This window comes from Orussus abietinus, unplaced genomic scaffold (genome assembly GCF_000612105.2).
Source record: "Orussus abietinus isolate OABI.00-Male unplaced genomic scaffold, Oabi_2.0 scaffold578, whole genome shotgun sequence".
NCBI lineage: Eukaryota > Metazoa > Arthropoda > Insecta > Hymenoptera > Orussidae > Orussus > Orussus abietinus.
The window spans coordinates 3,872-14,552 of NW_019394726.1; the positions used below are offsets into that span (position 1 = coordinate 3,872).

The 10,681-nt window shown below is 43.6% G+C and overlaps 1 long non-coding RNA gene across 1 annotated transcript; it reads left to right on the forward strand.

The window, feature by feature from the left end:
• Positions 1-517: 517 nt before the first annotated feature.
• LOC105704287 lies at positions 518-10,450 on the forward strand. Its single transcript, XR_001104439.2, has 9 exons — positions 518-680; positions 828-895; positions 1,115-1,301; positions 1,572-1,698; positions 2,116-2,277; positions 2,575-2,643; positions 2,728-2,761; positions 3,076-3,360; positions 10,085-10,450. It is a non-coding gene; the product is annotated as an uncharacterized LOC105704287 (long non-coding RNA).
• Positions 10,451-10,681: the final 231 nt, after the last annotated feature.

Here is a 10,681-nt window from a genome sequence, read left to right on the forward strand (position 1 = left end):
ATATTCAAGGACACAAAAGCATGTCCGGTTCGCGCCCTGAAAATGCGGCGCTCAGGGGGGAATATTGTGGCGTCAGCACCTAGGACAACGGTACCGCATACACGGTTCAGACAAACGCCGGAAGCGGCGCCCCGATAGGACAACGTGCAAATACACCTTAGTCCGCCGTGTAGTTATATAAGTAGTAGAAGAAGTAAAAAGTCTAACGACGGAATTACCGCCAAAAATGTGTGCTCTATCAAAGTTGTAATAAAAGAAAGTTTATATACGCCAAATGGGTTTAATAATAAGTATTGTGATAACGTCCATAGTGTTTTATTTACCATTAACGGAATAAACGATAGACGAGCGAGTCGGGTAAAAATAATGCTAACGCGCATGTGACCGAACGCGCCATATTCCCTTACCCTTAAAAGCGATCAGTGTCGGTAAGCGTAGGTAAGCTACCACCGTCAACTGCTGCATGGTATTACCATCACGAGTACGTTAGCCGCCAGCGGCGACTGGTAGATGGCACCGCCATCGCGAGTGCGTGAGTCCCTGTCAGAAATTTGTTGCGCCGCCCTTGGGCGCAAAAAACGGTGAAACCTCACGTACAAAACCATAGGGCAGCATACGATGCGATCGCGCGACCCTGCCCGTTAGCAATCTCCCAACTCATCTCTGGCGTTAGTGACTAGGTTCGGTGTATTTTTGAAAGTATGAGTCGGGTAACATAACCTATTAGGACACTAATTATTAGTAGTATTTCGGTTATTACAATTATAACGCGTTATTTCTTGTTTTTTGTGAATTGATTTTGAAGTTGCTATTTCTTTTGCTTTCAGAATGATGTCTTTCCATTCTGTGCTGTGAATTGAGTCATGAGTATCATCTATTGATTCGATGACATCCGGTAAGTTAACCTCGTTTAGGTATGGTTTGTATAGCAATTCATTAGTTATATCTGATTCTATTCCAGTCGTGTGTGAATTGTGTTCGTTATAGATACGTGTCTGCTTATTAAAAAGCGTTATTGAATTTGTTCGGATGGTGGATTTACCAAAGAGTGAGAGAATACCTGTTCCATCTACAATTGTCTGAAATTCTTGGTTATTACATGTTATTTTAATAGTTTCAGGACTAGCAAGTGAGAAGAGATATTTATAATGTCCCAGAAGTGGTTTCCAGAGATGTCGAATGGATTGCGTAACCCTAATGTCAAATGTGGCTACGTCGGAGGACTTCGACTCTTCAACTAATTGGACTTCGCATGGAGAATTGTAAGACGCCTTGTAGAGTGGGTAATTCTCTTTAAAAATGTAAGTATTATCTATGATATTGCAGTGAGATAATTGTTCGTTCGTTAATTCTATAAATTGAATTTGGTCATCCGTGACAGCTATGTTCTCGGATGATGGTTGTTTAAATACGTAACCTAGTTTGTCATACATAAATGGTGCTGGTGTTAAGTGATATACATTGAGATTTAAACGTGAAAGATGTAGAATATTTATAATATATGCTAATTTTCCTTGAGTATAGATAATTTGGGCCTCCGATGTGTCGATTGATGTTTCCACGTTTTTCAGGTCTAGCGGTGTTGGAAATTCTATCGATGGGTTATTTTCTGCAATTTCTCTAACAGTTTTCAAGAAATGAGCCATAGTAAATAAATAAGGGTGGATTAGACCTCGTTTGGCAAATAATATTCCATCGGTCAGTATGTTTAATTCAATATCTATGGTTACGATGGCTTGATCTAATGATAATGTTAACATTTCCATCGCTAGGTTGTATGCACGAATAGAGGCTGAATTGAGTGATTGTTGTATGTTCGCAAGACTCGTATGTACTTCAAATGTTTTCTCGCGAAGTTTGTCGATATCGTGTTGGATATTTTCAAATTCGTGTTTCGCTATGTGAATGAGATTTGATAATTCTGCTGACGTATTTTACTGTTTCGACTTTGACGGAAACAGTAGTTCTACATAATTTTCTAATTCAGAATTCGATAAAATTCCATAAAGTATTTTCGCTGCTGGTTTGACAATATTTCCGAATATTCCGCGCTTATTTCGTTTTGGTACGCTTAGTAATTCTAGGAGTTTTACATGATTTTGTTCTATTTCGTAGATCCGGCTTGAGAGCAAGTCCAAGTGGGAGCTGAATGTACAGTTGTCTGGAGGAAGCCTGCATTTAGCCCTGGCTCTGGCCCTGGAATTTTGGAGCCTTTCCTTGGCATCTTGGATTTCGGGAAGATCGACGTAATGCAGAATTTGGCAGATTCCCATAGTGGTACGCATTCGTAGATCCTTTTTGATTATTATTGCCGGTGGTTGTCCGTAAATTTCGACTTGGTACGGCTCTGCCTTGGCGAAGCATAATCTGTGATAACATACTCAAAGTAAGGTATATTAATAAATGTTCGTATTTCGTTTACAGCTATTGGTTTACAACTAATGGTGCGTGTAATGTTTTTTTTTCTTTTTTTTAATGTTTCAGCTACTTTATGTTTGCTAACTTTATACGATCTTTATCTACTATTTTGCATTTTCGCTCACTAATTCTAATCTTAATATTATTATTATCTAGAATGTCTATAATTTGAAAGGGTCCGGTGTACTCGTCGTCGAGCTTAGATTTTCGGTTCCCTTTTAAAAGGTAAACATAATCGCCTATTTTATAATTTCATGGTTTCACCTTTTTGTCGTAATAGTATTTAGACCTAAATTTACTTTGTTGTAGGTTATGAGATGCGTGGTCACCCAATTCTTGCAAGGTATGGTATAGATTTGTCACATGGTCATTGTATGTTTGGAATTCGTCGCTTGAATTAATGTTAGATGGTAGTCGTGCCTTTCGGCCGTATAATAATTCGAACGGGGTAAAACGCGTCGCTTCGTGTACGCTTGTATTATATGAAAACATTGCATAATTTAGCAATTGATCTCAATTTCGTTTATTTTTTCCAATGTAATGCTTTAAATACTCTACTAATACGTGATGGCTACGTTCAATAGAACCGTTTGACTGCGGGTGGAATGCGGTGGGGCGTAATTGTTTAATTTTGAATAACTTGGCTATTTGTTTTAGGAGAGCGCTGGTAAAATTGGTGCCTTGGTCGGTCAGTGTCGCCTTTGGACCCCAGGTCCTGACTGGCCACGGCGCCTTCAAAAAGAGGCTTCATTTCCATGCCCTCGTCGACTCCGACAGATGCGAATGTGGTGCGCTGGGCACTCCTGAGCACCTCCTCTTTGAGTGTCCCGAGCATCGGGAGCTTAGAGATGTCTTTAGGGAGGACTTGGGGCGCCTTGGCCTCCAATGGCCCCCTCCGCTGAGGGCCCTCGTAAGTGAGGAAACATTCGACAGCCTGGAAAGGTTTGTAAAACAAGCCATTAGTAAAACAGAGAGAGCTGGACTCCACATAGGAGACTTACCTGTACACGGTGGCCCTCCGGGGCCTGCTCCATGACGACTTCCTCGCTGGTTGGTTCCGGTGACGGGAGCTGCTACCTGAAAAAAACTAGTATTAGTCAAAGCTTAAGTGCACGAGAAGTACTTACCTGGCCTCTTCTGGGGACTCACTTGAACTCTGTAATTCCTCTGGACTGGATCGGTGTGGTCTCCGTCTCTGGCCTGGTCCGGAGCTGGGGGCTGCTACCTAGAATGAACAACTTATTAGAGAAGGTTATAACCATTGAAGGGTACTTACCTTGATGGGCTGAGTGGCGGGTCCATCCGTTGTGGGTGGCCACGATCGCCTCATCTGAAACATACAAGAACAAGGAGGTTAGACGAAGCGTGGAGTACCTATCCTGGGTACTTACCTGGGAAGATAGTTGAGCGAAGTGATGACTGGCTTGGCGGTGGACCGGATTCCTGGGACTGCTGCGTACCTGAAACAGAAAAGAAGAATTAGTGACGTTGATATAACTGGGACGCCCGACTCTACATCAGAGCCATACTTACCTGAGCTGGTGGTCCATCGCTGAGCTCTCCTGCTGGACCTGCGGGCAGTGGGGCTCACAGCCACGACTCGTATACAGGGGCCTGGATCTGTCCAGGTTGCGGGTGTGGCTGCGCTTCGGCGAAAACGGCTTCGGCCAACCCTGATACGGGCCGGGCTTCGGCCGGCGGTTCCGCCTCCTCGTGGCCCCCGCTGGTAACGGTGCGCCGCCCCGGGGGCCCGGCCCATGGCCGGAGCGCTTCCCCTTGGGGGTAGGCCCTACTCTCCGGCTGTGACCATGCGGCCCGTCGCCCGCGAGGCGGTGCGCCTTGGCGCCCGCCTTGCGGGTACACGGGTCGGGTGCGAGCCGGGGGGGTTTTTCCGAGCCCCGCAGAACAGCGCGGTTCCTTTGGCGGTGGCCTCGCTTGGTGGTGGATGGTTGTAACCCCCCAGCAATGGGGGGGCCGCTAAGGGACCCAGTCTCAGGCGCGGCGGGGCTTGCCCCATAACACACGAATGTCGCCTTTGGACAGCCGAATCGGCAAATTATGTTTTGGGAGAATGCATCAGCGATTTCAACGGAAGTTGCATCTTTCAAGGAGATTGCTAATGAATATTTAGTAAGTTGGTCTTGTACGGTCAGAATGTATATATTTCCGTTTGTAAAGCGAGGTAGAGGGCCTAGAATGTCCATTGCAATTTTGTCGAAGGCATCTTTAGGTGTGTCGGTGATAATCATAGGTTCGCGTCCTTTAACGCGTACTAGTTTTTTGCGTTGACAGCTATCGCAGTGGGCTATGAAATCTTGAATTTCGTGTTTCATGTTTGACCAGTAGTAAGATTGTCTTATCCGTGTGTAGGTCTTCGTGATTCCTTTATGTCCTCCGTGGAGGCTTTCGTGATTTTCGCGAATGATGTTTTTTCTTTCTTCGATAGGTGGGATATAATTATATTTTTTTTTGCCTGAGCATAGTGTGACGAATATATTTGATTTGAATAACGTTGCACGAAGTATTCCCTTTATTTTGGTCCAAGGGATTTTGGTACAGGATAAATCGTCTTTTGACAGGCTGATCGTTGTTGATTCGTGTAGAGTCATTACTCGAAATAGTTCGCGTAAGGATTTTGCAAATAGGTTTTCGTCGATAGACGTATTTTCTTCGGTGGTAATAGTGATGCCGAATAGTTTTTGTTTACCTGCTTTGGAGACACAGATTTGGCCTGGCTTAGGATTGGCATTTTTAAAACCTTTTAGGTAGCCTTTAATTTGTAGTTCCTCACCAACGAGGCTTATTGGTTCTCCATGGGTAGTCAAGAGAAAACCAAGGTCGTCCTTTTGCATAAGTAGATGATCGCTAGTTTCCAATATATTTGCTGGTAGAATTTATTCGTGGATGACTGTTGGTTTTTTGGGTGAAGGTTTTTGGCGGCTTGTGGATGTCGTTTTTCTAGGAATAGGGGGTTTTAAGAGTGTCGTGTCTTTGCATTTTGGTTCATTTATTTTTGATGATTTATTCGGTATAGGTAGGCTTCGTGGTATCGCTAGTTGACGACGAGGCGTGATTATATATTCGCTTTCGGATGATTCGTCGAATAGATTTCTGGGGGGAGTAGTAGGCTCGTCGATGTCCATATGTTCGATTTCGTCAGGGTTGGATTTTGGTGAATACCCAATTTTGGGTTTCTTAGATGATGGTTTAATGGTGATTTCGCCTTTTGCAGAGGGGGGTCTATGTCCATTTGTAGTGGAGAGATGGAGGAGTCTGATGAACTGTCCATAGCTCGGTGAGCATTGGCTTGGACTGTTATCTCAGTGTCGCTTCGTTGCTGGTCGTCCAATGTATTCCGTGTCCTTCCATGGGAGAGGGTGGCGAGATGGTAGAATGATCCATGGGGTCATCAGTGTCGCTGGAATCTGATGAGGATATTGTATTTTTAGGTTTGAGGCGTTTACGCCGTCTCCTGGGTTTTCGTATACCGTCTTCGGAGTTCGTAGAAGTCAGAGAATGTTTTTCGCCACAATGTTCGTCTTGAATTTCGGAATTATTGTCCTCGGTTTCAGAAGTTTCGAGAGAGTCTGGAGTTTGCGATGTTTCCGATGACGTTGAGGATTTCCTTCCAGGTCTGGTCGTTTTTCGACGTCTTCGTGGTTTTCGAATTCCGGCGTCTGAACTAGTGGTGGATAGTTTTTTTTCTGCTCGATGGGATGTTTCGATACTTGATTCTGTGGATTCGTCTTCGCTGGACATAGAGATAGGGATCGGTTGATCGATTTTTGGAGGCGAAGCATCGCGTTTCTTCTTTTCTTCTGGGCTGGAAGTAGTTGACTCAAATATTCCTTTCGATGGTTTATGTCGTTTGGAACCTATGGGATGTATGATGTGTGGGGTTTGTGCGCCTGGTGGACTTCGTGAAAGTGCGTCGCCATTGACATTACGCTTACCTGCTTTGTAAGCCACTGTGTAATCGTATTCTTCAAGTTTTAGTTTCCATGTGAGGAGTCTGGATGTCGGGTCTTTTAAGGTTTTGAGCCATACGAGAGGCTTATGGTCTGTGATGAGTGTAAATTTGTGACCATAAACGTAGGGTCGAAAATGTTGAACTGCATATACTACAGCAAGAAGTTCTTTTTCTGTAGTGGAGTAATTGGTTTCGGCTTAGTTTAGTATTCGAGATGCATAGGTTATCGGGAGGTCCTTGCCAATTTCTCCTTGGCTAAGAATGGCTCCTATCGCGTATCCTGATGCGTCGGTACTGATGAGAAAGGGTTCATCAAATTTTGGATATTGTTGGATAGGTTCCTGGCATAGTATGTCTCGTAATTGTTCGAATGCAATTTGTTCGGTTTCAGACCATGAAAATTGGGCTTCCTTTTTTAGGAGATTCGTTAGTGGTCCCGCAATTTTTGAAAAGTTTTTAATGAACCGTCTGTAATAGCCAACCAATCCTAGAAATTGTTTTACGTTTTTGGGATTCAGCGGTCGAGGAAAATTTTTGACGGCATTGACTTTAGATGGATCAGGCTTAACGCCGTTTTCACTGATAATATGGCCTAAATAGGCTACTTCTTTGTGTAGGAAATTGCATTTGTCGGGCTGTAAGACGAGGTTTGCGGCATGAAGTCGGGACATTAATCTGTTGAATTTAGTTGCATGTTCTGCGAGTGAGCTTGCGTAAATTACGACGTCATCAAGGTATACAAATAACTCGATGCCTTGTAGGCCGGTTAGTACAATATCCATCAGTCTTTGAAATGTGGCTGGCACATTTTTCAAACCAAATGGCATGCGCGTGTATTGGTAATGGCCATGAGGAGTAGAGAAGGTGGTTTTCGGAGCGTCGTCACGATTCATTTTTATTTGGTGAAATCAGGAAGCTAAATTGAAGGTAGAAAAGTATTTCACTCCTCCGAGCTGATCCAGGATGTCCGTAATGTTCGGAAGGGGGTAGGCGTCGCCTACTGTTTTTTCGTTCAATGCACGAAAATCTATTACAAGTCGCCATCGCTTATTCCCCTGACTGTCCGGTTTTTTTTGGGAACTATCCACAATGGTGAATTGAAGGGTGAGCTGGAGTTTTCGATAATTCCTTGATTTAGTAGATCGTTGATTTGTCGTTCTATTTCTTGTCGGTGAACCGGTGGATATCGATATTGTTTTACTGATATAGGGAGATTGTCGGTCGTCGAAATAGAATGAGTGAGGACCGTGGTTGCCCCTAAGGGTTCTTCCGGAAAATGGAAACGGTCGGAATTCTGTTCTATGAGTTGATGTATATTGGCCGTTTCTTCGCTGTTCAGGTGATCTAGCCTAAGCAGATCCTTGATTTTGTCGACACGGTTAAATTGTCGTGACGTCGTGTCTTCGTTTGAATTGGCACAGGTTTCGGAAATTATATCGAATGGTTCTATTGGTACGGTCGGGACGATCATATCAACGTCCTCGTCGGATGCATTTATGGCGAAGAGAAACGCCTTGCCATCGCTGACCTTTACAATAGAATTGCCTATCAAGATATCTTTTCCGAAATTAAGTCGTTTGATATATCCCTCTGAAATTTCGGGATTTGCTACGCGAACGTACACTACAGTTCGCGCGCGTGCTTTTAGAATAATGATTTCGGGATTAGAAAAGGGAATGGCTATGTGCCCTAAGGTCAAGGTGCCATCCCTGAAAGAGAGTCGCAGTTTCTTGTCGCAGGAGTTCGGATCCGATTATTCCATCAGTTTCGATTGGAAAATCGTTTGGTACTGTTAATGCAGGAGATTGTGAACGGGTAAACAAATAAATTGAGGTGGCGAGTATGAATGATGATTAACTATTTATTGATTAATATTCGTAGATATTAAGCCGCACAACATGTGCTCCCCTTTCTTTGCTCGGGGTTCGAGACGGACTGAGTAGGCTGTCGTTTGGCTCGCTTCGGAACACGAGAGTTGCCGAAGTTATCCGAGTCGAGCTCGGCTCGAGTCGGAGTACAGTCGCTAACAGAAATGCGCTGAACTCAGTTATTCTTAATAGGTACTACATGGAAAGTGCTCTGAATTCCGTGGAGACTAAGATTAGTTTGCCCTAAGGTTTCCGTCTTGCCTTCGGTTACTCCGCTGATCTCGAAACTGAAGTTTGGATCGAAATGAGCGCCTTTTCGTAGGCAACTATATTTTATTACGTTAATGTCAGAGCCAGTGTGTATCATGAAACGAGACGTCGGGTTTGAATTTAATTCTGGACATGGAATCTCGACTACTGGGGGTCTGCTGACTTTAGTGTAGTTTATTTTGGCTCGTCTTATATGTCGTTCGTTTCCATAATCTGGACTTGGCGTCGTGGTGGGTTGCCCTGGCGTGCGCCATCCCGCAGGGCTCCCGGTAGGTTTCCCGAGTTCGCATTATTACGGTCGTTTGCTCTCGGAGAATTTTGCGGCGGATTCGTTCGATTATTACTATTGTTAATGTTATTCGGATTTCTGCTGTTATTGTATGCGCGTTTTCGACATTGATCGATTGTATGGCCTGCGTTTTTGCAATAGCGGCACACATTGGAATTTAAATTTGATGGATTATTTTTATTATTTCGGCGAGCATAATCGTTGTTGCTGTTACGAGGATTCTGAGAATAATTGCCGACCATTTGCTATTCTAGATCTATTTCTACAATTGTCATAAGTGTGACCCGGTTTATTGCAAAAGGAACAGACGCTGGATTGCCATCGAGTAGCACGGATGTGCGCGTTACAGTCTTTTGCGAAATGTCCTTCCTTGTTGCAATTCTGACATACGACGGGAGAGGCCATTGAATTTTGACATTGTGTTAATTTTTTACGGCGACTAATTTCGGCCTCGGCTGTACGAGCGAGTTCTATTGCAGCTTCTAAGTTGCTGGGATTTGCAGAGACAATACGTGCTACGATTTCGGAGGTTAAACCGCGAATAGAACAGTTTGTCGCGGTATGTCTTGCATGCGCGACTAGAGTTTTACTTACACTTTGTTCGGATGTACTGACGAGACAATCCTCTAGATTGTTTAAAATAATGCGGACACGATTGGCGTAAGAATTTACAGGTTCGTCTAGTTTTTGAATAATGCTAGCAAGTTCAGACTGCCATGATTCAGGAGTTTCTACGCGACCGTAAATTTTAGTTAAGCTTTTGCAAACGTCGGTAGTAGTTGAAAATTCTTGGCTGATAAGGCTCTGTCGAGCTTCTCCGCGTAAACAAGTTTTAAATAATTTGATTAATGTGTCGTCCGGAAGTGAGGATATTAAGCTTCGACATAATTTGCACGAGTCAATGAAATCGCGAACAGGGATATTGTAACCGTTGAATACACGCAAGGTTTCAATGGCGTCTCTAACAGAAAGTGTAGGTTGCGGAGGCGGATTAGAAACTGACATTGTTACAAAAGATTATAAATATGCAATTGAAAAAAAATACGATAGTATGCGAAAGAGTACAATAATATATGAAAGAATACAATAATATGTGAAAGAATACAATAATATGCGAAAGAGTACAATAATATATGAAAGAATATAGTAATATGTGAAAGAATACAATAATATGCGAAAGAGTTCGTAAAGATGATGTGAAATTACTCACAATGACAATAAAATTAACGGGAATATTGTTCCAGACATTTGATTTTCTGATTTTCCCAGATATCGGATGCGGTTGGCGGACGTCGGCCAAAGAAGGTGGTCAAACAGGTGAAAACAGGAGACTCGCAGCACCAAATGGATCCAGGGAAAAGTTGTAAATGGCGGCTGCTGTCCTTGGGTGTTGAAGATGTGGAGAAATTCAGGGGTCCCACCGCTGTCACCAAGAATCTTGTAACGTCCCGAGCGGCAGGAACGTTTAAGTCGTGGGAATTCCGCCGATAAAGGTGGAAAACCCCCTTTCTCACGTCTTCGGGTCGCGTCGAATGTTATTTTAGAGTCACTTAAGAGTTTTGATATTGAATTAATATTGTCGCACAAGTCTTTAGAGTTCGTAGTAAATGGACACAATGTCGGAACTGTTCACTATAATGTAGTATATATTAACAATCTTCACTTAAAATTCTAACGATCCCAATAATTATAAGTCACTCGAAGCGGTTGAAACGAACTGAGTCGGAGTTTGACCTACGGTGTGCTGCACCGTCAGTTTGCTCTTACGAATCTGCATACTGGACGACATCGAATTCGGGCCACGCGTTTGCGAGAAACGACGATCTCGCCCGTGCAAAGCGATGGCAACTTCCTCGCGAACGGCAC